Genomic DNA, 25,019 nt, shown 5'->3' on the forward strand with positions numbered 1-25,019 from the left:
CAAAATCACCAGAGAAGCTTCTTCTTAAAAACTATTTTTACCCCAAAGGAGAAAGCAACGTGTGCCGGCTAATTTTATGTCAGCCTAACACAAGCCGTGGTGATCAGAGAGAAAGGAACTGCAACTGAAAAAAATTTTCTCCAGAAGATTGGGCTGGGCTGATAGCACGCAAACCTCTAGGACGTTGTCTTAATTAGTAATCGACTGTCAATGGGATAACCCTGAGTTCTGGTGGTCCTGAGTTCCATTGGAAAGAGGGCTGAGAACGCCATGAGGAGCAAGCCAGTAAGCAGCTCCCCTCCACGGACTCTACATCAGCTCCTGTCTCCAGGTCCCTGCCTTATTTGAGTCCCTGTTCTGATCTCCCTTGATGATGAATAGTGATGTGGAAGTGAAAGACAAATAGCTCTTTTTCTCCCCAAGTTGCTTTTGGTCATGATGTTTCATCACAGCAATAGCTACCCTAACTAGATGGGATGTAATGCAAAAAAAAAAAAAAAAAAAAAAAGCAATAGAAAAGAACCCTCTCATTTTAATCACCTGGTGGTTCCTTCTACTTAGACTTAATTGTTACTGACAGATTTGGGGCATTTTCACACAATGCTCTTATTTATAACCAAGTGTGAAGGTATAAACATGATTGTGTATGTGTGTATACAGATTTTATATTCTTATTATTAGCTAAAGTATGATTATATTGTATCTACCACTAAGATGAATTTTTAAAATGACCAAGGCTTAGATTTTTTTCTTACCACTGAATGTAGACTATTTTGTTATATTTAAATGTTGAATTTCATTGTATGGATAAGCCTGACCTATTTAGTCAGGTTTTAAAAGTTGACCACAGTAAACATACAGATGTATGATCTTGCAAACATACATAGACAAATAGGTATATAGAATGAATTCCAATCGATGAAATTATTGTTGAAGTTGATTATTAAGATAAGTTTAGAGTATAAAACTGATTTTTAAATTAATATTTTCCTTTGGAAAAATATATATGGAAATCCACACAGTAACAAAGAGCAAAAAGGAGCAAAGTTTGTTGTGATTCATCACCAGCTAGACTTTGCCTGTCCTCCCTCTCTCTCTCCTTTCCTTGATTCTCTTCCATTCCGTCTCTCTCTCTCTCTCTCTCTCTCTCTCTCTTTCTTTCCTTTTCTTTCCTTTTGAAACACTGTCTCACTATGCTCAGGTTAGCCACAAACTGGACATCCTCCTGCTTCAGCTTCCCTTCTACTTGAATTGCCAATCCAAGTCAATACGGGTTATAGAAAAAGAATACCATACTTTTGCATTATATAGAACAGAAATTTATAAATGTTCATATAGAATAAAAGATAAGATTGACGGTGGTGATGCATGCCTTTAATCCCAGCACTCGGGAGGCAGAGGCAGGCGGATCTCTGTGAGTTCAAGGCTAGCCTGGTCTACAAGAGCTAGTTCCAGAACAGGCTCCAAAGCTACAGAGAAACCCTGTCTTGAAAAAAACAAAAACAAAACAAAACAAAAAAAAAAAGATAAGGTAATATAATCTGATTTAAGGAAGGACTATAGTGTGAAAAGCTTATTCCACTTAATAGTTACTTAGGTTGAACAATAGAGAAGAAAACTGAGGTAAGACTGAAGAACTCTTTAAGTTTTAAATAAGTGTTTTATTTTCACAAAAGTCTCTGAAAATACCCTCTAAAATAAAAAAATAAGATTTAAAAAATATCAAGGGTGAAATCCTTACAAAGTATTCTACTTACTTCCCCAACCTCTAGGGCTTTGCTACATTAAAAAAAATGTTAAGGTCTATGATTCTGTTGTGTGGTCTATAATAATAATTTCTTCAGAGTTCCCAAATTTAGAAAACACAGACATTACCCCCACCCCCAACACTAAGCTAGAATCTATGGATACGGGCCTGAGTAGCCATGTTATCGAGGCTTCCCTCTTAAGGCTCTCTGAGCCTGCTGTGTCTTCCAAATTTGATAGGCTAGACCTTATGTGATCCTTTACACAGAAGAAAGCAACAAAGGCTTTTGTGAGGCCAAATATATACTACAGGCATTAGTCAAAACCAAGCTATGTTCTTAGATCAGGACTTCATCACATAAAACAATTAATGAAAAACAATCTATTACCACCACTAAGTAAGAATTGGCAAAACAGAATGAGCTCTCTTGCTGAAGAATGCAACTGAAATGGGAAGAGAAATCAGCCAGTCAGAAGAATCAGTGGAGTGCGCGCGCGTTCATGTACAGGTCAAAGGACAAAGAATAGCATATAAGTGACAGTTATCTCCTTCCATCACATGGATTGCTGGGATCAAACTCAGGTTGTCAGATTTCCAGCAAGCACCCTTACCCACTGACACACCTTACCTCCCCAGAACAAATAATCCTTCACAATGCTGATAGCCATTTGTACAATAGCATAAAGCAAGAGGGCCCTTATTTCTAGCCTCAATGCTTCCAACAACATCAACACCCCAAGGAGAATGATTATTGCTACACTGGAGCAATTGGATTGTAGTAACATTGCTACATTGGAAACCAAGAAGATCAGAGAAATCGTCTAAGGAAGAAGAGGAGACACGTGTTTTCAGTACTGTGCTATTGTTACTCTATTTCAGAAATCTGTTTTCTGGAAGAGGGGAGCAAAAGCTAGGTTAAATTTTTACAGAGCCTTGTCATCCCATCTACTGAAGTGGTTCTGGTACCATATCCTGTCATGACTAAGGATGTGGCATCGTTGGGGGAATCTTTCTGTTTAAAATGATTAGGTGGGAAACATAGAACCAAATGAAATGATCCATGTGGCAGAACATTCGCATATAAAATAATTTATGGTTCACCATAAATGTTGTTAATTCTGTGACTTGTTCAATGATGAGTTATGAATTCAGCCCTTGTTAATGTTTCCTTTGCAATATGTGGTGGGAACCAGCTATTAAAAAAATACTAGCGTCACTATTTACTCAAAGGTTCCACATCACCAGAATAAATTGCCTGAGAGGAAACATCTTGTTCATAATGATTTGGAAGACAGGGCTGAAAGTTTCATGGACTGAATGTTTGGCTTTGTAATAAGGAAGCATTCATAATATATGTGTGATATTTGTTAGCGCTCAGCATACAGCTAAATGTTTCATGAAAGGACCATTGTGGGCCCGCTTTTACAATAAACAGTTAAAACTCCTGGAGTAGATTTGGTGCAAGGGGAATGTTTGCTTAGATTTAGCAAAGAAAAATACTGTAAATAATTCATGGGGTGTAATTTGACTCAATATTTTTCCTAGCATACAGTGTATTTGAACCTACATTCCCCCCTCCATGAAGCTTTGTTCTTTTGGGAGTGGTGGTCCCTTCTCACAGGTCATTCATCTCTGGGCTCTGTTTGAGAACAAGTACAGGAGCTCAGCGCACAGAAATGCATGTGACAGGAAAAGGAAGGGGGTCCTCACTGCAACATAGTTCGGAAGGCCCTGAGATAGGCCACCTGTCACCTTCTCAAGCAAGGATGAAGAGGCAGTTCTCGAGAACTGAGCCCAGAAAATATCTGTGGCTCTTCTTCAGGGGCAAAGAATTTTGCCTAGGATGGTGCCCACAGGCAAACCAAGCAAAATTAGGGAAGAAGTTTAACGCAAGATAAAATACTTCTGTTTAGAAGAGCAAAACCTAGTGATTTGGGGCCATTATTCCGTGGCCTATAATTAGATGAACACGACCAATCTGAACCCTGTTGCTCAGGGACAGCCCCAGGGCTTGTGTGGTGCTCTCTGCCCTTTCTCTTGGCATTTGATAAAGAGACAACATTCCAAGAAGAGCCACGAGAAATCTTAAAACAGGGGAGCGAGCAATCACTTCTTTTAGCCCTATTGGGTGTTTTTTAAAGAACTGTAGAATTGTGGAATTCCTCTCTCCTCCACCAGCCTCCTTTGAAAATGCTCTGAATTTCTGCTCCCCTTGATCTTACCTACTAGAAATCTCGGTCTACATTTAGAACTTTAGTGATTGTCCAAACCCTAATGAGGACTCTTTCTCTCTCTGATTTGTTATTCATGTTGCTTTAGCATGTAGCAAAGTGGAGGACTCTTTAATGAGTTCTCTCCCCCCCCCCCATTTGTTATCCGTGTTGCTTTAGAATGTAGCAAAGCAAATATTATTTTAAAACTGGCTGGAGATAACCCAGTCATTAAGTGGATGAGTCAACAGATGATTTTTCCCTTCAAGAGTGAGTCTTGTGGAATCCGTTTCCAAGAAGGCAGTTGCTCATGGCTTCCTCCCCTTGCTCCGTGCCGCACACACAGAGAAGGGAAAACGGTCCCCGAGGCTGCAGAATGAAGCAGTCTCATTTGGCTGATACAGAGGCTTAAGTGAGAGAAGGAGAAAGGGTTCTTGGGAGAGATGTCTACATAAGACTCTTTCAGCTTTTAAATGACTACACACTGTCTAAATTGCTTTTAGGCTGTCTGTTGAGGTGGAGAGTGTGCGCTAGCAATGTGCTCCCCCTGTGAACACCCTGTTCATTTGGTGCAGTTTTCAGAAGCTTTGGGAGCCAGGAGATGTGAATTCTAGCCTTGGCTTCTACACCAATTAGCTGGGGGATTTGGATCCCTTCCCCTCTGTTCCTTATGCAGACACTGATGGCTGATGGAGCTGGTTAGGGATGATGTTGAAATTCCGTCCAGCTCCTCTTGTTTAAAACAACTGTTTCCTGGGTCTTCCTCTGCCTCTTTCTATATATATCCCCTCCTCTTTTTTGAGACAGGATTTAATGTACTTTAGGTTGGTGTACTTTAGGTTGGTGTACTTGCTATTTAGTAGAGAATGACCTTGAACTTCTGACAGAACCTTGGGTTTCTGTGATGGTTGGGTAGAACCTAGGAGTTTTTGTATGCCAGGCAAGCTCCCCTCCCCTTCTGAGTTTTGGTCTTAAGCATGTCAGATGGTAGCCAGAGTTGAGCTACCACATGCCCCATATAGGAAATCTCTATTCTGCTTACTATGACTAAGGTTCTATGCATTGAGTGAGGACTCTTTGGGCAGTTACAGGGGGTTTTGCTTAGAGTTTTGTTAATCTCTAGGACGTGCTCTGAGGACCATGGGTGCATTTTTCTTGTGCAGTCTGGTTTTGGCAAGAACTAGTCTCCTCCTAAGTCCATTTAGACAGAACCCCCTCTTCCCCAGCACACATACCATTCATATCTGATGGATTCAGCAATTTGAGTAATAGGGCTCCCTAGCCTCCATCAGCCCCCAGGTCTGATTACCAAGGACTCTTTATCAAGAATCCTGCTAGATTAGATTACAGCCAGAATTCCTCTTGCCCTGGATGCTTCTTCTGTAATTTTCTATCCACTGAATCCAACGTTACCCCTTGGCCACCAGTATCCACTCATCTTTGTTGTAGCTTGACTTTTTAAAGCCTTTCTCCCCATTGCAAGCTTGACTACCCTTTTCCTTGTGCCTGCTGCGGGAACCATGAATGAAGTCTTACCATATTTAGATAGATGTCATTAAATATATTTTTCTTGAGCAGGAAGAAGGATTAGGATGAGTGTAGCCCAGGGAAGTGGGGATTTATCCGGGAACCAGGAATTGGGGAAGGTTTATTAGCTGCAAGTTGCCTGTAGCTGACAAAGCCACAATCTTTTAAGAAGATCATATTTGCTGGGAAGCCTATGGCTGCTTTGTTTACTAAGAAAGACTGTAAAGATACCTGGATGACACTGCTCTTCAGGAAGTGCCACTTCATGAACATGAAGTCACATTCTGAGACTAGAAGGCTTTCCTAGAGTATAGAAGGAGCCCTTGGCGCTTCCATCTCGCGATTTCCTCTGCACCAAAGAACTGATGGCCAAACACAGGGAACTTTAGCATGAACTACTCTCTTCTCTCCTGAAAAAAAGAGAGGAGACCTAATTTCCCCTCTGCATCCTTGACTGCTGATGAAGCAACACCAGCTGAAATCAATCCAACCAAGGCTACGTTCACCTAGGTAAACACCGAGGAAGAAGTTCTCAATGAGAGGCTTCGGGAGAAGGCAACAAGAAAACCACCAGTTAATACTAGGAAGGGAAACACAGCACTGACAAATTGCAAGCAGAAAGATCTAAAGAGGTCCCATGCTGTCCTGAGAACGCTGGGGAACACACTCTGAGAAATCTCCCTTTGAAATGTCCCAGAGTCTGTCGTCTTCCCCCTCCATCCTATTAAGTGTGGACTTAGGTTCTGAATTACAGCAGAGGTTTACACATCACTTTCTGAGTCACTGCTTTCTAAGAGAACACTCTGATTTTCCCTGGAGTATGTCCACTCAGGCACTGACCAACCCGGATCCTATCCAGTCTCTAAGACCTGACAGGTTTATAGCCAAAGGTGGGTTGAGAGGCAGTTCATCCAAGTTCAACTTCGAATGAGTGACCTAGCGTGCAATAGCCGGCTGGGCTTGCAGTAAGGAGAGGCATTCCTTTTGGAAAAGTTGGTGTTTTTGTGATTCTGAAGGTTATGTGAGCTCAGTTTTTCCCCTTAACCATCTGCTGCAGGTGCTGAGGAAACACTGTTTGTGTTTCTGTATGGCCATGGTGTAAATAACCTCCACTTTCAGTAACCCTTTAAAACTAAACCAGCTGCCCACAGGCTTCCAAACAACCTGCGACTTCCAGTAAGTCTGAGCCGACATTATTGCCAGTCTAGCCTTACCTCCCCTTTACCTTTGGTCTACAGCCCCACAAATGCACAGCCTGGCTCTGCTTTCCCCAAATACAGAGGCTTTAAATAACTAATCTCATGGCTCGTGTTCCACTCCAGTCATTTTCCTGAGAACTAAACATCATCTTATGCTTTATAAATTTTATATTTTAAATGTTGGCACCCAAGAGGGCCTTTCAGAGTCTCGCTTTTGTATGTTGTTTGTTATGCATATGCCGCAATACCAATGTGGACCTTATCTTCTATTTTTATTTTTTATTTGTTTTTTGCCCTAGGAATCCTGAGGGTCTTATCTGGAGCAAGGTTGTACTCTATAAAACTTTTATGTATATATACAAACTAAATCTGGGACTTAGGAATCCAGATTTATGAATCCAGACATGTTTTCATTCTTCTTCTTTTTCTCTCCTTCTCCTTCTCTTCATTCCTCTTCCTCTTCCTCCTTCTCCTTCTTCATCTTCATCTTCTTCTTCCTCCTGAGAAGCTATTGTATAAAGCTGAAACCTAGTTTGCAGTGGGGACTCCAGGGTATTAGAACTCTTAGGACCATGGGGCATCCGTCAAGGAAAGTTGCAGGCGTGGAGTTGAGCCTTCTCAAGAGAGACTTATGAGTGCTTCAAGTGGCAGAGATGGACAGTGGTGGCATTCCAAACCCTTTGAACACTAGCCAGTTTCATCCACCCCTGCTTCCTGGTTGTGCATGCTCTGTGACCAGTTGCTTCAAGCTCTTACTGTTGTAACTTCCTGGTCATGATGGACTGTGTCCCTGTAAACTGTGAGCCACAGCAACTAAACACTTTCTTCCTCAAGTTGTTTTTCTTAGTGTTTCATCAGAACAAGGGGGAAAGAAAAGAATCACTTCTGAAAGTAAGCTATGAAAGGATGGACCAAATCAAATGAGGCTTCGGTATTTTGAGTGTGTTCGCAGAGGTCCTGAATAGTTGCTCAATCAAGCTGAGTTACAGTGAATTTACGCAGAGCATCGATTTTCCCTGGTCAAGATCACTCACCCTGGTGCCCAATGCAGTTGTTTACAGTCAGGTCAATTTTGCCTTGCGTGATGCACCTGCCACTGTCTAGAGACATTTTTGGTTGTTACAAATGTGGGAGAGGAGTTCTTACCATCATAGTGAATTATGTCATCTAATTTTGGGCTTTTTGTTGTTTGTATTGTGATAATGTTTCATGTAGCATGGACCCTTTACATCGTTACGTGCACTGATGAGTGACGTTAGCTACATTTTTTGGACAACCACCACAACCATCCATTTCCAGAACTCTTTGTCTTACTTTCCTAACTGAAAGTCTGCACACATTAAACCAAAGCCAGGAATCTCCCATAAAGGAAATTGTTCACTCTTTTTCCTTCAGGGACTTGTTTATTTCACTAAATACAATATCCTGAAGTTTCACCTACATTGTAGCTTTGTTCCAGAATGTCCTTCTACATTCAGTGTAATGTGCACATCACAGTTCACATCTGTAGGGGCTCAACTGCTTCTGTATTTTGCTGTTGAGCAAGATTGACTCCGCTCTAAATATTGGTTTGCAAATATATGTTCAAAGCTCTCTTTTTAGTTCTGGGCAGATACTCAGATACTAAATGGCTGAATCAGGCAATAGATTCATGTTTGATTTTGAGAGGAATCACCAACCATATCTGCTTTAGCTGGGGCATTTTATACCCACCACCAGTGCACAGACATACTCATTCCCTATGTCCTCGTGATTTCCTTCCTGCCTGCCTAACTTCCTTCTTCTACCTGTCCTCTCTCCTCTTTCTTTCTTTGTTTCTTTGTCCCCTTCCTTCCTTCCTTCCTTTCTTTTTTTTCTTTCTTTCTTCTGTAAAAACATCTTAACAAGTGTAACATGGTTTCTCACTACTTTCTTGTTTTGATTTCCCTACTGTCTAGTGGCATTGAACACCATTTTACATACTTCTTGACCATTTGTATAACTGGTGAAATGCCTATTGCAGTCTCTTGTCCAGTTTTACACAATCTTGTTTGGTTTCCACTGGTTGGAGAGCTTGATATACTTTTGCTAACAAGCTCAGATCAAATGTGTGGCTTTCAAATATTTTCTTCTGTTTTATATCCTGCCTTTTACTCTGCATACTTTGATGCACAATTTAAAAAATTTTAATGACATCTAACCTCTATTATTCTTTTTGTTATTTATGCTGTTAGTGTTTTAGCCATGGAATCATCACCAAACCCGATGTCATGAAGACTTCTGTTTTCTTCTAATTCCTTCATCACTTTAGTGCCTCTGTGTAGATCTTTGATTAAGGCAAAGGTTGAGCTTCCTTCTTGTGCATGTAGGTATCCAATTTGCAGCACTGTCGTGGGTTGAGGAGTTTCTCACTTATGAAACTACTAGGTAGCTGCCATCTTACTAAGCTCTTGAGTTCTGTCCTGTACTCTATATGTCTGACTTTGTCAGCATCACCTTTTAGTAATTTCATAACCTACACTTAGCATTTATTTATTTTTCCAAAATATCTTGGCTACTATTACTCATTTGTCCCCCAGTTTCAAGTTGAAGTAAGCTTGTCTGTTAAAAATTGAGCTATATATAGAAATTAATCTATTATACGTATAATATATTGTACATATAATATTGTAATATTATATATACAGTAGATTATTTTCTATATAATTTCTCTCTACATAATTATTTTCTATATGTAGACAATATAGATTAATTTCTGAATTTTTGGTAATTCAGAAAATGGCGGTCTTGGCACATTCTCGTTCTCTCTGCTCTGTGAGTCCTGGAGACTGAACTCAGATCACCGTGCTTGGTGGCAAGCGCTTTTATCCACAGAGCTCTCATCAGCCCCACACATCTTAACATAAGAAGTTTTCAACATCATCACCTTGAACCAAGTCTGAAATATCAGTTATTACTATCTTTTAATTGAAGATCAATTTAGATGTCCCGTGTATATAGTGAATACACTTGTTGGGATGTTTTGAGTTGTTAGTATTTAATTCTATCACATTTAGTGACAGAATATGGTTCGGGTGATTTTTATTACTGACGGTCTTTTAAGACTTCTTTGTAGTTTAATATGTCATCCGTTTGATACATGTTTCATGCATAGTTGAAAGAATGTTAATTTTGCTTTAGTTGTTACAAATCTTTCCACATATTTCCCAGTTTAAGCATGTGAATTGTGGAATTCAAGCCCTCATTTGGAGGGTGTGGTTTCTTTCTTGATTTCTGAGAGAGGCATTAAGAATTTTTGCATTCTGATATTAGCCACCAATGGCTGTTTCTCCTACAGTCAGATCGTATTGAACACTCCAGTGCTAGCTGGTGCCGGTGCTGCCGGGGCCTCCTTTTCCTGGACTGGGCTGTTGTGTCTCTTTGTATCTTGCTTCTGGGCTGCTGTCACCACCTCTCCTGTCTCTATCGTTAGCATCTGCCCAGTGTATCTGGGGCTCCCCTTCAAATCTGATCTTTCAGAATCACTTTGTTCTGGATGCATCTCTTGGAGGCAGTTGCACCTGAATTTTGCTTAAAGGAAAACATAATCTGAAAGACTCTTTCTTTAAATCGGGAAATCTATCTGTGGTCGCCTTCTCGAGGAAAATGGAAACATTTGGTCTCATTCTGGCATCCCTGTTTGCTTTCCTATTTTTATGCAAATGAGCTTTTACCCTTTCCTGGAGTGATCACGTTTTCTTTGTTTTCCTGCCTAATGGTTGGAAGGGTATACAGGACCACCATTATTTACCGAGCTTAGAGCCCCCCCCCTTCAAAAATAATATATTTAAAGACATGCTACAAAAGCCATCCATTTAGCCTGTCCGTTTCTGTCTCTGTAAGACAGCAACTTTTCACATCTTCCTTTCCTGGTCGCTAACCGCTTTGTGCTGGACGGACAGAAGATTGATTTTAACCTGGTGGCTAGTAATTTTACACTGGATCCTATTTCATAAAGAATTCTTTGTTAACAATTGCACCAACGTTAAATTACCATTGGGAAAAATCATTTTGATTCAATCATATTGTGTATTGCTAAGTTATTATTTCTCAACTTTATGCCTTCCCTCCTTTTGGATTCATTTTTTTTTTCTGGCAATCATTCTTGAATAAAATTTTAGAAAGGCTTGGTAGGTGGCACATTTTCCTAAGTCCTTGAATGTCTTGAATGAACCCAAATGGCTTCATTGAGCTACTGGAAATTAAGATGGAATACTCAAATCTTGCTCCTGCTAAACTTTAAAGCTACTTCCCCACTCAGTTTGGATTACTATTAGAGAGAAAAAATGAAACAGGCTCATTGCCAGTTATTCAACTGTAAAAGAACCATACGGTAGGTACAACACCAAACTACCAGAATTCAGGGAGGGTTACAGATTTACAGGTGAATGTTGGGGAAGAAAAAGTGACCAGGGGCTGGAGAGATGCTCAGCAGTTAAAAGGAAGGTTTACTTGAAGCATCTAAACTGCATGGTTGATGAGCTCCCCAATGTTCAGATACAGGGGTTCTGATTCCTTCCTCTGGCTCCATCAGCACCTGCACTTGGTTTATGAAACAGGGTTTCACTGTGTAGCCCTGGCTGTTCTGGACCTTGCTCTGTAGACCAGGCTGGCTTCGAACTCACAGAGATCCGCCTGCCTCTGCCTCTTGAGTGCTGGGATTAAAGCCATGCACTGCCATTCTTGGCAGCAAACAAAATCTTAAGAGAGAGAGAGAGAGAGAGAGAGAGAGAGAGAGAGAGAGAGAAAGAAAGAAAGAAAGACTGAATTTTAGTAGGGTAATTCTCCCAGAAGAAGCCTTTAAGCTGAATAGTAAAACAAAGCAGTAGTTTACTGGAGAGTTTAACAATCATATTCACCCTAGACTATGGGTCTAACATTAAGTACTACACATAATTAAATAAATTTACACTAGAATTATGAAGAATTTTACAGCAATTGCATCTTCCTCCAAATATCAATAAAACTTAATTGTCTTATAATATCTAAATGTGCCTTCTTGCCCCCGTGAGACTTTTTGGCACAAGACTGGTAAACTAAGACCCACTCTCTGTTTTTGGAAATGAAGTTTACTGGTGTGGAGACTCTCACTCAGACACATCAGCCGAATTCGGGAGTGGCAGCAGATTGCTCGCAGAGCCTGAGAGCCAAACTCTGCAGTCCATACGATGCTTTTCTAACCATGTAGCTAAGGTAGTTCTCATTTAGCTTGGTGGATCTTGCGAGCATTGGCTCCAGTGGGCTTCCAAGTGATTGCAGCTAAAATGTCCAGGATGTCCAGGAAGTCCATTGTCCAGTGACTAGGGTAGCCAGGTCTGTCGAATCAACACCACCAAGACAGCAAAGTTGCAACCCTTTTTTGTCTGACTCTTCATTGAAAGTGTGTGCTGACCACTGTCCCAGGACATTCTTCAGTGGATAGCTGCATGAGACTCCTGCGGGGATTCCCAGGAGGCGAGTGCTGTAACATCTTGATTCCTGACGGCCTCACGGACAGCTCTTTAGACATCCGGTTCACTTGTATTTTGCATTAAAAGAAGTTGAAGCTGTCACCCCAGCTTGTGAAATTGTCAGCAACAACTTGTCCTTTAAACAATTCCCTCCTTTTAATTTGGTCTCGTTCTGTCCCCCGGGGAGTTGCACAATTCAGCATTGCGGTTGTGGTTTCTTTGCGTGATGTGAGGGAAGCTGGCGTGGTTTTTAATGTACTGTTGTGTGGGCTCAGGCTGTTGATTGCTTTTGGCCTAGGTGCTGTGTGGAGCTCCAAGGTTTGGCTTTGTGAACGCTGCCTGGCAAAACAGAAACATTTTGTGAAATTTTACAAATGTCACACACACCCGCACACACACACATTTTGAATTGCAAAATTATCCCCCTTGGCACAAAATTTCCCCCATGTTTTTCTTCCTCATAATAAATCGTTAGCTCTCTTCAGTTATATATGGAATTGACTTGCAGGTTAAAAAGTCCTCGGTTTTCAGTTTACCTTTTAATTTCCCCCTTTTTACTAGTTTACTATGATCTTTTAACTAAAAGAGAAAACAACTTTAAATAAAGAAAAAAAGGAAAGAGAAAAAGAGAGAGAGAGAGAAAGAGGAAAAAAAGAGAGGAAGAAAGAAAGAAAGAACGAAAGAGAGTTTTACTTCAAACATTCCAAGTGAAATAGTTTCAAAAATCCTGGCATGGTTCCTAATTTGATTCCCACCAAAGCACAATTTTCAAGAAGCGACCCAGCACAATGAACTCACTCCCTGTTCAACTTCCCTGAACCCAGAGGGGAGCTCAAAGAGTCGAACACAGACAGCTGTGTGTGAGTTAAAGCCTCCAAGAGAAAAAAAAAAAATTACAAGTGTGCGCAAAGTCCTCCAGAACCCTCTCCTTCTTATTCCAGCAACCCCCTTCCATCTTTCCAAACAAATCTTAATGATTTAGAACGAAAGCGAGGATGAATGGATTGTCACCAGTTCACAAGGTGACTTTGAACCCCAGAGAGGCAGATTTTCGCTTATAGTCATCAAAGATGGTGGTGGGATCACACCGGTTCAATTTAATAGTTGGGGGACTCAGTGTTTAGGAATCTGTCGATTTGAAGATGCACCCTGGCTTAAGAAATAGTTCCCAATTTGACTACTCAAATCCGCATCACGCTGGGCTCTGCGTGCTACTCTCTGGTTCCTTGAGCGCCTCCCTACTTTCATCCCAGCAGCTTGACCCCAGGGTCCCTGCACCTGTGAAGCCATTCTGGCAGCTTCCAAAGACAGTGCTGACTGTCCCGTGTACCGTACTTCTGCTTCAGACTTTTCAGGGCCACAGCGATTTGGCAGGCCCCAGAGTCCAGTGTGCACCAGAGCCTCGAAGCCAAATGAGGCTGCCTCAACTCCACGATGTGAAATATGCCGCTCGGCAGTTCCGAAACTCTAAAGGGAAAAATGCAGTGGCTTTGTTTTGTTAGTAGTAGATCTAGTTTGCCTCATAAGCCCCCAACTGTTGGGAGGAAAGAAAGAACCTAAATGTTCAGTTCCATAATTGAAACAGTACTGTAGGCAGTGCTGCTCTCTGCGGTGCCCACTCATGACCGTGCAGGAGAGCATTATCATGAAAGAGTAGGCCAGAGCCAGGCTGGCTCGGTTGGAACCTCGGCTTCACCACTAAAAAGATCCGTGCCCTTATAGGGTACACGGCGGTTCTGCCCCTCCATCTTCTCGTGTCTAACCTGGAAGAAATCATTTACCACTGCATTCTCCGTTTGCAGGCCAGCGGCAGTATGTAGCTATCTAACTAATTCAACCGCGAAGGTTGAAATTAAACAGGGGCAACAATTCCTACACTTGACGTATTCAGACACATGAGGTTCATGGTCACTGTATTGAAGAGCGTGGGAAAACACGTCTGCTCCAATGCTGTAGTGGAGCAAAGTCTTAGATCTTGCGGGACTGTAATGAGGAGTAAATAAATAAAATGAGTGAACCCATCACCTAGACCAAGGCCTGGGAAGAATCGAGCTCTCAGTGTCAGGGCTGTCGTTATTGTCATCTCTCTCAAGTCCCTTCCAAGATGGTGGCTTCAACTACTAGAGAAGAGGCTAGCTATTTCATTTCTTGGTCACCAGTATTCTATTTATGATTCGTTTCTTGGGGGACATTCTGTCAGCTTTTATGAAACTGAAATTTCTTATTTTTCAAAGGAAGACACCATGACTGAATGGTTATGAATGAAGCCTTGGAGCCAACCGCCTCTTTAGAATTCCAGTGCAGCTACTTAGTGGCTGTGCATTCAGAAAAATAGTTCACTCTTTCTGTCTCTCAGCTTTAACATACCTAAAATGAAAACAATCATTGTGTTAGTTCCTTGTCTCATTGCTATGATAAAATACCTAAGGAAAACAATTCCAAAAATGAAGCCGGTGGAGAAGTCACCGTGGCAGGAACAGGAGGCGTCTGGCCGGCCACGTTGTTCCTGCAGTCAGGCATCTGGGAGTGATCAGTGTCCATGGAGTGGTGTTGCCTGCATTCAGGGGGAGTCTTCACGTCTCAATTGATTTAATCAAGAGAATCCCTCACAGACATGGCTAGATATTTGTTTCCATGATGATCCCAAATCTCATCAACCTGGCATCTATATATAATAAAACCCTTCAGAGATTTTTGGGAAATGAATTGATGTAAGAGGGGACCCTGGATGGGACTTGGCACTGTAAGTTCTCCGAAAGCATCATGCTTTATTCTTATTATTTCTGTTCTACCTCCAATAGCTCTTTAAAATGTCAAAAGAATTTTCTGGAGAACCTCATGAGGCTCTCAAACTGCTGGTGGAGTGTGGTTTTGAATACCCCAGCCCCTCTGGTCTTTGGGTGGTGTCTGTTTCCCTGTGTTGACTTTCATGGTGGATAGGTGAGCAATTGACAGTTGAGTGACCTGTGACTTAGTAGTTGTCTGGGTGACAGAATTCTACTATCCCTCCCGGTTATTTGGTTTTTTATTGCCTCTGATTGATGTTATAAACCCAGAGGTTCTGTTCCATCCTTGACCTGTTCCTAGCTGGTCAATTTCCTCATTCTGTCTCTACTGGCTATCTTTCACCATGGCTGCTCTAAGTCTACCCTTTCCAGTTAAGCTTTAGCTCCTGTGAAGAGTTTCAGGAAGTTATAGGCTCCCAAATGCTTCATGTCTGGGTCTATTCTCCAGGTATGTCTGTATTGGGAAACAGGGCACAATTGCATTTTAGTGCATTCTACAACTTACCTGGCATTCTATTGCCGTCATCTGGTGACTTCTAATGAAAATTCCCACCATTATCCCTGGCAAGGGGTTTGGTCTGTGTTGATCTCATAAAGAACAAGACCACGTTAAACTAGTCCCAGAAGTAATGAGCATTCCACATCAGACACTAAGACTTTGATGTACCGGAGAGTGTTTCTGGGGTCTATGGCCCACCATCTTCATCCTGATTCTGGAGATTCCTGGAGAGTGACTCTATTACCCACCACTTAGTCACGTGTCAAGGTTGGAATCGGGTTTCAGGCACGTGAACCCAGACTCAACAAAAAACCTTTATGCCTATGGATTCCATCCTTGACTGGAAACTGGGATTCTGAACTAGTTTTGTAGAAATAGCAAAGAGAAAAGATAAAAGAAAAACCCATCGAAGACTATGGGCCAAGAATCAGTATCTTGAGTGGTTGGAGGACATAAGGAAGAAAATGTTGAAATCTAGCTCCAAGGTGTCGAACCCAGGGATTGACAATCTGGAGGGTGAAAACTATCTTCCAGTTGGATCCATCCCTGAAGCATGGCGCCCGGATATTAGCAATGTAATGTACACTTGCTGATGATGGATTTTGTAGTTACAATCACAGGTTCTGAGAAGACAGATGGTGACATTTATGGCATGCTAAATGATATGCAAACCTAAGCATTGAAAATTATAATACTCAGGTAGCAATTGGAACATCTTTTCCACAACATTAATAATAGTCGAGTTTTTCCAAATAAAACTGCAATGGATTGAATTGTTTAAAAGAAAAAAAAAGGTTATTCCTTTTATCAATATTATGTCCTCATTTTCTCTTTTAGGATGTAAGGTGCCATGTCATCTTTACAGAGCCCACAGAACATTCCAGAAAGATAAAGTTGTCTCTTCCTTTTTCCAAATGAGGAAAAACATGGTATTGAAGGTCGTGGACACTGGGTGTGAAAAAGTGGTGTGTTTCCTCGTGTGCCATGAAAATTCTCTGATGATGACAGGCCCCCAACGAACAGTATTCTGTGTGGTTTATGGTTTCTATGGCAAGACGGGTGAACGCTTAATTATTAGGATTCAGAAAAGCAAAGGTTAAACCTCGCAGGAAGCTGATCGTTTGGAGTGGCGGTGGGGAAAATGTTGAAAAGACTGAAGGACATATGGGGAGCTAACGGAGACCAGCTCACGTGCCGCCGCCGTTTCGCTGAATTACGAATGCAGAGCGCACGCTCTTCCCAGTCTCATTTCATTTAAACCCAAATGGCTATGGGAAATGGTGTCATACACCTGGTGAAGAGCTCCGCTTCTTAAAAAATGTTATCACTTCACCCAAGAGACTGGTGTTGAACCAACAACAACATTCTCTCCGTAGTTTTCAAAATGAGCTAAACCACGTTGCAAAATACTCTTATTTCCACACACACACACACAAAAACCCAAACACGGAAAGAAAATAATTCAATTCCTTTCCCCCTGTGTGGCTCTGTTGACATCACTGGTGGCATTATGATAACATTACCCATTGCTTAGAAGGCGAAGCAGGTAGCTTTCCCCCTCCCACTTAAAGCTAGGAAGAACTAGGCATAGAAACATTTTTTTTTTATTGTTTGAGGTGAAAGGCTATGTTATAAAACAATAAGAAACAGTCTACCAAACTGTTTAAAACAAGAAACCAAAACCCACACAGTAAAACTTCAGCATTATATTAGAGAGAACAACAGAACAAAAACAGAATTTGTTTTTAGTTGGCAAATACACAAAATGAATTTTCATAAAATGCATTCAAAATAATATTTGATGCATTGGAGGCACCATCTCCATTTTGCTATGGTACATTTATAAATCGGATGCTGTACATTGTTGATCCTTGAGCCACATCGGGTATAGGCTTGTGTTTTTCTCGGTCTACTAAGTATTTAAAAATATTTCCTACTGGCTACCAACATTTGAAAATTAGAATAAATCTCAGGAAGATTCTGATTTTTAGTTCTGTTGGAAAAAACAGCCCAGAGGCCTGTGTTTCACGAGGTGTCAGCTGGGTAGGAACAGAGGCCAACTGCCTTCTGGCCAGTGTTTTGAGTGCACTTTTGGGGGCCAGGAGGGAACAGTCTTCAGGCTGAGTAAGGCTCATGGCTGGGTGATACCTCCTAGATGCCTGAGATGGCTCTCAAGATCAAGCTCTAGTTACTAAAGCATAATAAAAAACATACACTCTACACGTGGCCCCGACATAAAGGGTTATAGACATCTATTCTCGGTAGGCTTTTCTTGTGAGTTACCGTCAACAAGTTCTATTTTAAAATCCTTTCGGACAGAATTAAGCAATCAGATAATGTCACTCGCTAGCTCTATTTACAATTTACTTCTGGACCCAGCCCTCAGGTGGCCTTTTAAGGGAAGGTATTTAATTACTTCCTACAACCTAAGGGAATGTGGAATTACAAATACAGCCAGATTACTGCAGTGCGTGTTCGGTTCATAATTTGTTATCTTCTGCTCATTTCCTTCGCTCCGTGGTTTAAAATGGAGACACTCGCCGCCGCGGATATTCTAACAACACGTGTCAACTTTAAATAAGATTTTTAATTTGTACTTGAGAGAGAAAGTTGAGAAAACAGTGAGGTGTATCACAGGGCTGGGCTTGGTGACAAGCTAAGCGGAGAACCATAGGTTTCTAGGACATAAGCCTCTCCTCAAAGGAACAGGCATTGATTTGGAGTTGCTCACTAGTCATGTGATCTGTCTGCCCAGCTGACCTTCTGTACAACCAAGAGATGACCAGTTAATACTACGAATTGCATAGAATTACACATGCTGAAAACAAACAAACAAACAGGTTTTATGTACACACTTTGGTATTGTGTCGTTCAAGCACGGTTCCCAGCTCTTTTGTCCTGGGAATCCTAGAGCATTAATAAATTCAGGTTTATTTTTGAGAAAAGCAATTCTTGTTACAATTGTCTATTTCTTTGCATGTGTTTGTATGCAAGAATGCAGAAGGATACATATGCATGGCCACTGAACATGTGTTGAAGTCAGAGGTCAATTCGTAGAAGTCAGTTCTTTCCTTCCACCACGTGGACCCCAGGAATAGAACCCAGCTTCAAGTACCTTCACCCATTGAGTCAGCTCACTGGCCCAAAAGCGAATTTTGAATGAAGGGAATTCCAAAAGCTGAGAAACTTAAGAAAAAAATAAAAAAGTTAGCAATATTGCATTTTCATGACCTTTTCCTTCATGAATTACTCAGAAAACTGGATTCAAACTTTCCAAAATAAAAATTTCTTTGGCTTACCACTAAAGCATAATAATTTTTGGTTTAAAAGGAGCTGCTGGAGGATATGAATTGGAGGATTTTTTTTTTAAAAAAATAAAGAGATGAGAAAAGAAAGAAATCGGAGCACCAAACAGCACTAGCTGCTGCTTTAATTCGGGGGTTTGTAATTACTGGAAGCCATAACCTCATCAGACATGATTTTTAGTGGCTTGATTTTTGAATTTTTCCTCTCAGAAAAACAGAGATGTGTGTTCAGACCTGAAAAAGCCCTTCCTGCTGTGTCGGTTAGCATGCTGCCATGTATGGTTTGTCTAGAGGAAAGGAAGGGACATGGATGAGCGCAAAGAGAAAATACGGTTTCTAACCACGATGCGGAAGTCATAAGTGGGAGCCCAGTGGGAAGGTGGATGAGGAGCAAAGTTTTAGGCTATGGCCGCTTCCTTTACACTTCCCTGCAGACTGATTCTAAAAGCAAGGCTGAACCCCTAAGCTTTCATAGACGGATGGGAGCAGAGGCGCTAGAAACAAACAGAGGGAGTTTTTTGGATGCTGCCTAGGAAGGGGGGTGGGGGGAGAAAGAGATTGGAAAATGTTGCGAGCATTCTGTTCATGTTGTTACTTAGTGCAGTCTTGTCTCCCCAGCCCACTAGTCTGGAACAAAAGTCAGTCTCAAACATAACAACAGACACTGGGGAGTTCGCCAGCAAAAGATCACCTCCCAAAGAACAGGATGGTGATGGGGACTAATGCCAGGCAGTCCCAGGAAACAGAAAGACTGACGCTGCAAGCCAGGCTCCACAGCGTCTCCTTGCTGCAGAGGCCTGAGCCGCAGGGGAGAGGAGGGGACTGAGCTGATCTTCCCCATACAGGCAGGTAGGCAGACCTCTTTAGCTCCTGGAGGCCAAGGAATAGAAAAACAATGTATAGCTGAGCCCCTGATAAAGAAAGACCCTCTTCGGAGAAAAGTAAACAGTTCATTATGGCCTCAACTGCATACCATTTCCTCAAAATGAATCCCTAGTGGTGTTCTTGGTCCGATGTCAGGGCCTGAGCTGGGTGGCCAGAATTCACCTGGAAACGCTTGGGTGTTGTGGCACGTTTGTAATCACAGGGCCAGGAGGCAGAGACAGGCAGATTCCTGGGGATTACTGGCTCGCTGGCTTAGCCTACAATATTCACCACCACTCAAAGAATGACACCAACAGGTATTCATACATGTGTGTGCATTTATTCATGTATCCAACACACATGAACATGCATGAATACACACACATAAGCATGCGCATGTGCGCATGTGCTGAATCCCAAGCAACGGACAATTGGAGACGTCATTTTGATCTCATCTGGCCACACTGCACAATGTAGATAGAACTATGCCCATTTTATCCCATGAGCCCCTTCCTTTGATTGATTCCCTTCTGTTTAGTACCTGCCCATGACTGGGCTGTTTGCCAGATCTTGTGATCAGAGAAGCAGCGTCTGGCCTCTGCTTTGGGACAACTCACTTCAGTATGCATCGTTGATTTTGATAAAAGTATACTGTTCAGCAGAGGGATGGAGCGTGCCTGAGGATCCCAGGAGGTTGCTGTAGCTCAACCAGCGTGGTCTGGAGGCAAGTGGTCAGAAGAGGCCTGGTACTCAGCTGTTGCTTCTAAAAAGAAAATGGTTTCTGGCCTCTGCAGTTTGCCAGGGCTTTAGGTTTTTTTCTTCCTAAGTTCCTATTTTGATTCAGTTATACCCTTGGAGTCAGTACTGACAAAGTGATTGTTCTCTATCCCAAATTCCCTGGTGGTAACCCACCCCTATCAAATTGTTACCTAACCCTGCAGCTTTCTTCATTTCCACCAACTGTTGATGACCAGTCCTTGCTCCACCCAAAAGCATCCCTGGCACCAGCCACTCTCTCAGTCTCAACTGATTGTCTCAGGTGTATCTGCTAAGTCCCATTTCTCATCCTTCTTCCTCTACACGCTGGACTAGCCTGCACCCCCCCACCCCCCGTTTCCAGATCAGACATCTCTCTGTGTTACTCCACTGTACAGAAATTCTCCCACTGCAAACAGACTAGGACCCTAACACTTTGACATATTCTATAACGCAAAAATCCTTTACAAGAAACTGAAACAGATATCACCAATGCAAGGGTGCAGATAGCAAATAATCCCGTGAAAAAAATGCTCAATCATCAGCCATGAAACATTAATTTTAAAGTCCTTGTGATGCCACCCCACGGTCATGAAGATGGTTTCAGCACTCATGAGGCAGAGGCAGGAGGATCTCTGAGTCTGAGCCCAGCCTGTCTATACAGGGAGTTCTAAGAAAGCTGGAACTATGTAGTGAGACCATCTCAAAAACAAACAAAACAAAAACAAAAAAGAGTCACAGTGGCAAGAGGAGGCAGAGGAAATGGAGGTTTTGGACCCTGCTGGGTATGTTAAACTATGCTAACACTAGGGCAAACTGTTAGTTTATTAAAAAGTTAAAGCTCTACTTACCATATTGTTGACCCACACTCTATGTGTGGGTCTTGCCTAAGAGAGAAAAAAAAAGTTTGTCTAGGAAAAGGCTCATACACAACATTCATGGTCGCTCACTCATAAGTTCCAAGAAACATGAAGCGATTACAACACTCATCAAGAGTCCAACAACTAAAACTTGTGGTAGGACCATGTGACTGGCAGAGCAGTTTAAGAGTAAACACTAAATGAATATACAAAAACAATATAGATATAAAAAATAATACAGAGGTATAGATACTTTGAGTAAAAGGAAACAGGCAAACAAGTGTGAACAATCTGTATGAATCTAGTGTGACCACAAGTGTGAGCGATCTGTATGAGTCTAAGGTGGCCACAGTATTAACAGTCTGCATGAGTGGTGGCCACAAGTGTGAACAGTCTGTATGAGTCTTAGATAAACCAATTGGAAACATCATTATTTAGTGCTGGGCAGAGTCCTCCCCTCCTATGCTCTTCATATAGCCCTTCCCCCTGTACTTATCTGTGCCTAAACACATTCCTCTTAGAAGGATGCCAGTCAGCTTGGTGCTCACTCCGAGGCTCTCATGTGATTACCTGATGGAGGACTCTATCTTCATGTAGGGTCACTCTCTAAAGTATTGTCGGTTACCGTCAACCCTATGAGTTTTAGTGAGATACAGTTTATCTTATAACATGGTGGCTCCACTTTAATATTCTAGAAAGTGCAATCAGATCAACAGTGACAGAAATCAGAACCATAGTCACCTGGGATGGTGGGAGGAGTTGGTGAGCGGTTCAGGTGTGAGAAAACTGCAGCGGGATGGTGGACCCAATCCCGTTTTCACTGATGGCGGTGGGTTCATGGATGTTTGCGCATGGCAACGCTTACCTCATCGTATACTTTTAAGGATAAGTGCACACAGTGTTCTTTTAAGAAACAACTGGTATTCCCTTCCCTTCCCTTCACATTCTCCTCCAGTCCCAGGTCCAGCCTCTCCCTTATGCCCCACTCACCCTTACTGTCCTGCTTTCTGCAGGTATTTAAATACTGTCAAGTTTCTCAAACAGCCCCAGAAGCCCTTGCAAATGTCTCCCCTGCTTTGAATGTCCTTGCTCCTTTTCTGCTTCAGGAATACAATTTGGATACTCACTGTAGGCTCAGCGGGTAGTCTATCTGACTGCTTTCATGGATTTGTTATAATTATTTTGTGTGCTATGTAAATGCAAAAAAAAAAAAAAACAAACCAAAATGGGGCCAACAACATTGCTCAGAAGGTACTTGCTTCCCGTACTGAAAACCTAAGTTCAACCCCCAAGACCTGTAGGGTAAAGGAGAAAATTGACTCCCCAGAGTCAGTTATCCCCTTATTTCCACAGGTTCCCCTCACATAAACAAACACAGAAAAAAAATAGTGTAAGAATAATTTTGTTTAAGCCAGGTGCTGACGGTGCACGCCTTTAATCCCAACACTTGGGAGGCAGAGGCCAGCCTGGTGTACAAAATGAGTTCCAGAACAACTTGAGCTACACAGAGAAACCCTGTTTTGAAAATAATAATAATAATAATAATAATAATAATAAATAATGGTTTGTATTAAGTTAAGTTTTTGTTTGAAGTTAACCTTTTGGGGGCTTGAAAATAAGCTTTTTATTTTAGAATCATTTTAGATTTATAGAAAAGCGTCCAAAACCAGCCAAATTGCAAACATAATGCAGAGCGTTGACATTTTGTATTGTTAGAAGTAGGAAGTCAACCCCGGTACATTTACTACTGTCAAAATGTCAGACTTCATTCACATTTGAGGAACCTTCCCACTCGCGTCCCTTTTCTGCTCCAGGACCCAGCACAGAATGCCCATCACATTTTATTGTCACCTCATCGATGTCCTCCACTTTGTGATAATGTCTCACTCCTTGCTGCTCTGCTTCTGTTGGTTTGATATTGCTTTGTTTTAATATTGTTCATCTGGCCCCTAGAAGTTAAGAAAGAAAATCAATGATTTATGCAACCTCCCAGGTGCCTGTAAAGGATTCTCCAGACTCTAGAGGAACAGAATTAATTAGACAACATGACAAAGGGGACTTTAGCAGATCGCTTTACATGATTACAGCTAGATAGCCCAATGATGGCCATCCCCCAACAACGGCCACCTATGTCTACCCAATGATGGCCCTCTATGTCTTCCTGCTTGGAGAGACTAAAACAGGACGCAGTCCAGCAAGCTGGTGCTGAAGTCCTATAGGATTTCTGGAGAACCACTGGTCTTTAGTGTATACAGGAAGATTGAGGATGCTTGTTCCCAAGGTGGGGATACATGGTGGGGACAGCAGCAACAGGAACAGCAGAGCAGATGTTCTTACCAACAAGGAAGGAGGAGGGCAGGCAAAAGCTTCCCACGTGGGAGGACGGGGAGGTATCCAGGAGTACCTCAGAAAGGCCCTGCCCACTCTGGGGGAGGAGTTTCCTCTTTAAATTAATCCTTCCAGTAGATCTTAGATGCAATCAAACTGACCAGCAAGATGAGTCACTGCAAAGCCACTCATACCTTTTTGCCTGCCTTTTGACACTCAAAATCATCTAGAGGCGACTACTATTGATTACCACCCGTTTAACAGATGAAGAAGCCACTCAAACAACAGCAACCCCTGGCTAGCTTGACTCTCAACCACTGGTCTGAGGCAACCAGAGAACACGAGTTAGAAGGATGAATGGATTCATTTGTGCAAGTCTTTCTGCAAAACAGAATTCAGCGTAGCTAGGGACCTATAGAGAGTGCACACCCCCTTAGCTGCTTCCAGATGCACTCAACCTTGGTGGGTCATTGTGGAAAACATGCAGCCTAAGCCTAGTCTGGCAGGAGCTGCGTCACTGCCTGCCCCAGCCATCTATCCCGACCACAAACAACAACCACTGCTCCCCAGAGAGGCACCTCCCCTTATCAGAATAAACCACGAATGTACCAACCCATACCTGAGACATCTCAAACACAGGCATTTGCTGTGAGAAGGAAATGGTCTATTATGCTGAAGTATTTTTCTGGGGATCATGGAAGGAGTCCAAGCCTGGGCAGACTAGAAACCGGCTGCGGCGCCCCCTGGAGGCAAACTCAGCATGCACTCCCAACTGTGAGCCAGGCGATGAGCCTTGTCCATTCCTCTCTGGATAATCTGTGGAGTCCTCAAAACAAACTTGTCTTCCAGTTGTGTTATCCTGCAAGGAGATTTGTGGAAAATTCTCTGTTGTAATTGAAGACTGTTTTTTGCACCTTCATCTTACAGACGGTAGAGAGGCATGAAGAAATGACTGAAAGTTGAGCTTAGATGTAACTCTTGTGCTTAATGTGGGAGGAGGCAGAGGGTGAAGGCGGTTCCCCCAAATTTATAGGAAAGTCATCCCATGAGTGGGTTTTCTTCATAACAACAATAAAAGACCTGCCTGCTCTCCTCAAATCATTGGGCCCCATTTTAGCAGAGAGCTTGAGGGATTGGACCATCCCACGGGTTTCTGAGCTACAATGTCTGGTCAGTGGGAGGTGGCAGGGAAGATACAGTGCAGGCTACAGCAAAGCCACCCACTGGTGGGATGGAGTCCATGTCTCAGGGCACCCAGTCCTAACCATCCTTTCCCTATTGCCAATTTTCTGTCATGGAGGATGCAGCATTATCATAGTCCTTTGTCACCCCTGCTCAGCAGGAGCATGGCTGCCTGGGGCAAAGGGACAAGAACATGGCATATAAAGTCTGTCGGCCTGTCCCCGTCCACCCACTCCTATAAAACTAAAGAGCAACCTGTCACACTTAAGCTAGAGCTGACCCGTTTTC

The 25,019-nt window shown here is 42.3% G+C and overlaps 1 long non-coding RNA gene across 1 annotated transcript; it reads right to left on the minus strand.

Moving 5' to 3' along the window:
* Positions 1–20,053: 20,053 nt before the first annotated feature.
* LOC121438745 lies at positions 20,054–24,581 on the minus strand. Its single transcript, XR_005973115.1, has 3 exons — positions 24,169–24,581; positions 23,073–23,170; positions 20,054–20,368 (listed from the first exon to the last, which is right to left on the minus strand). It is a non-coding gene; the product is annotated as an uncharacterized LOC121438745 (long non-coding RNA).
* Between the last annotated feature and the right edge of the window lie 438 nt (positions 24,582–25,019).

The sequence above is a fragment of the Microtus oregoni genome, unplaced genomic scaffold (genome assembly GCF_018167655.1).
Source record: "Microtus oregoni isolate MIOR12 unplaced genomic scaffold, Mior012 000057F_ref0000458, whole genome shotgun sequence".
Taxonomy (NCBI): Eukaryota; Metazoa; Chordata; class Mammalia; order Rodentia; family Cricetidae; genus Microtus; species Microtus oregoni.